Source organism: Dendrobium catenatum, unplaced genomic scaffold (genome assembly GCF_001605985.2).
Source record: "Dendrobium catenatum unplaced genomic scaffold, ASM160598v2 fragScaff_scaffold_106, whole genome shotgun sequence".
In the NCBI taxonomy this organism is placed as follows: domain Eukaryota; kingdom Viridiplantae; phylum Streptophyta; class Magnoliopsida; order Asparagales; family Orchidaceae; genus Dendrobium; species Dendrobium catenatum.
This window is the reverse complement of record NW_021318568.1, coordinates 226,300-230,081: the sequence shown is the minus strand read 5'-3', so window position 1 is coordinate 230,081 and position 3,782 is coordinate 226,300.

Genomic DNA, 3,782 nt, shown 5'->3' with positions numbered 1-3,782 from the left:
GTGTTGCTAGATTTGACTAAAAGCATGCAAAATTTGGAAATGGTTTGATCCTTTAATTGTTGTCCCAAATTTTTCAACTTTACATCAAGTAGTTGATTTGGCCTTATTTAGACTCGAATAAGATCTCTTTTGATGTTGTTGCTCAAAACTCTTAGGTTGACTTTAGTTTTGTTAAAATCAAAGTTCAGACATTTTAAATTTAATTATGTAAGATTCCAATGCAGATAGTGCATCAAGATTCACGCTGATCAAGTGAAATTTCGTAAGACATACCATTTATAAACTCAGAAAACATTTTTAAATAATCAAAGAGAATACCCAAATGAAAAACTTGTATTTTTTTTTTTAAGTCATATAAATTATTACTTCTTGATGCACTATCTGCATGAGCAAGCTTGAAATCAAAGTAACACCAACATTGCAAGCATCTTCATCATGGAATCATCAACCCCCTACAATATCCTTTTAACGTTAGTAATATTTGAAATCAAATAAACATCAACATGAATAAGCTTGAGCTTCTAAAATTGGATTTGTGTGAGCTTGATTTAACTTGTTTCCATCCAAATAAAGTATAATTAATTGAGCTATAGAATACTTTTTAACTTGAGCTTCCAATGAAAATTTTGTTGCATAATAAGAAAGTATAATTAATTCACTTTATTATTCCTCACCAATGTCTAATTTTCTATGATTAGCAACAAGGTTGGGAACTATATATACAATTCATAATAATTAACGAGTTCTTACAAAAGATCAATGAGATGGTTCTGAAGATCTTGGGCTAGCTTAGAGGATCATTGTAATTCACATACAAAGTTAATAGAGGATTCAGTGAAACTAACAATTTATCAAAAACAAGAAATGAAGTTGCTATGCCTTCTCATAACGATCCAAACTATATAAACATCATTAGCCAACACAATCTTTAATTAGGACTTGAAATAAAAACATCTAATGGCAAATGGATTTCCTCAAGTTCAAGTAAGAACTCATCTACTTCCTTAATTAATGAAGTATTTGTGGTATGTAACAGTAGATTTGTTATAGAGATTCTTAATTCTCCATGTATCTTTTGTTGAATATTTTCTACTTTGAATTTAGCATTTTCTTTTAGTTTTTGATAAATAAGGCACAAACCAATGAAAGATTTCAAGCCCTATATCATTGAGTGAAAATGGATGAATCAGAAGAATATTATTCTGTAGTTTTTTGTATAATTCTAATTAGTTACATATTTCTCATATTTTATTAGAATAACATTAGTTTTTTTTTTTTCCTATTTTAGTTTTACAAAATTTTGTTCTATTTTTTGTAAGATTAAATGGATTTATTCTACTTTGTGAAGAGGTATGCGGCGGAAGAAGCAGGTTCACAAGATAAAACACCACGAACGAAGGCAAGATATCGGCAACGGCAAAGGCCAGAATTACTATTTCATTAGCTGCTTTTCTCATCTTCTCATGGAGAAGAAATACAAAATGGCTACTACTAAAAATAGCTAAAGGCTAAAAGGAAGTGCCTGCACACATAACTAAATAAGGTAACTAAATAGTGGAGCAGCTGGTAAAATAACAGAAAGCTACAGGAATATTCTAGTAAGGAAAATAAAAGGATAGTGTGCACCAGGCAATTGTGGTGCACCCACAGTGATGCTCCGCATCATTCTCCCCCTCCAACAGAAGAATCTGACTCGGATGAGAAAAGATTGGTAGGTGCAGCGTCGGGTGGGTGATACGCAATGAGATCTCCAATATTGAAGGTAGTCGAAGTGTTGTAGTGACTAGGTAGATCCATAATATATGCATTCGGATTGATTTGCTTGAGAACAGTGAACGGACCAACCTTCCGTTGGCTTAATTTCGAGTAAGCACCCTGAGGGAATCTCTCACGACGCAGGTGGACCATGACTAAGTCACCTGGATTGAACTTCCGTTCTTTTCGGTGACGATCAACAGATTCCTTGTATTTAGCATTGGACTTTGTGAGTTGTTGGCGTACCTCCTGTAACTTAGTGGAGAATTGCTCGACAAAATCAGTGGCACGTTGGCTGCTGCACTTCGGGAGCACCGCGCTGTCCACAGTGTGATTCGGTTGCTTCATGTACACTATACTGAACGGACTACGGCCAGTGGACCGATTGGTCATGCTGTTATAAGCAAATTCGGCTTGGCCCAATATTTCATCCCAGATGTTTGGGTGCTCCTGTACCACACAACGTAACATATTCCCCAATGTTCGATTTACGACCTCGGTCTGCTCATCCGTTTGAGGATGGTATGCGGAGCTGAGCTTGATTTTCGTGTGAAGTCGGTTCCATAACTCTTTTCAAAAGTGACTGATGAACTTGATGTCGCGATCAGAAGTCAAACTCTGAGGAAGCCCATGAAGCAGCACAATCTCGACGAAGAAGAGGCGAGCTACATTCAGCGCGTCGAACGTCTTCTTACATGCCACAAAATGAGCCATTTTGGAGAAGCAATCGACAACGACCATAATCGAGTCGTGTCCTTGCTTGGTAGATGGTAAGCCCATGACGAAATCCATGCTTAAATCTTCCCAAATGGTTTCGGGTGTAGGCAGAGGCAGATACAGCCCTTGTAGAGTTCCCTGGTTTTATAGCTCTGACAAACAGGACACCGCTCTACAAACCTCATAACATCTCGATGCAAATGAGGCCAAAAAACTCTGGCCTGCAATTGTAAGTAAGTATTGTTTCGCTCCACATGTACCGCTAACCCGCCCGAGTGGACTTCCTTGATGAGTTGCGGTCTCCAGGAGGATTCTGGGATGCAGAGCTGATTAAATCGGAATAAAAACCCATGTCTAAGGGAAAATTCCTTGGATTGGTCGCCGTTTACACATTCCGCCCAGATTTTTCCAAAATCTTGATCCGTGGCATACAGCTCCTTCAAACAATCTAGTCCGGTAATTTCGGTTTGCAATTGCGTGAGAAGTGCACTACGCCGGCTGAGGGCGTCCGCCACCTTGTTCTGTGCACCAGATTTGTGCTTTAAAATGAAATTGAATTGTTGTAAGAACAGGACCCATCGAGCGTGCATACGATTGATATGCTGCTGGCTGTTAATGAATTGCAAGGCACGGTGATCACTACACAAAATGAATTCCTGATGCAATAGATATGGCTCCCACTGCTTGAGGGCTAGCACGATGGCATAGAATTCTTGTTCATATACACTCCATTTTTGCCGAGAGGGACAAAATTTCTCGCTGAAGAATTCAACTAGTCGGTTGTCTTGGCTTAAAACAGCACCGATGCCAACACCTGATGCGTCCGTGTCAATGTGAAATGGCTTGTCAAAATTTGGCAAGGCCAACACATGGGAAGCTGATAACACTAGTTTGATGGCTTTGAAGCTGTGTTGTTGATCATCTCCCCAATAGAACTGCTTCAGTTTGAGACAGTCCGTAATAGGTGCCATAACCGTGCTGAAATCTTTTATGAATCGGCAATAAAAGTTAGCAAGCCCATGGAAACTGCGTATATCTGTAAAGGATATGGGAAAGGGCCATTGTGTGATAGCGTCCACTTTGCGGCTGTCCACGTGCACTCCTGCAGATGACACAACAAAGCCCAGAAAGTAAACAGCAGACGCAGCGAATTGGCACTTACTTAGGTTCAGGTAGAGCTGATTTTCTCGGAGTACAGTGAGAATTTTCACTAAGTGCTCCAAGTGGTCGTCCGCGGAGGTACTAAATACAAGTATATCGTCAAAGTAGACGACACAACAATCATTGATGAATGGCTTGAGAACCTCCGA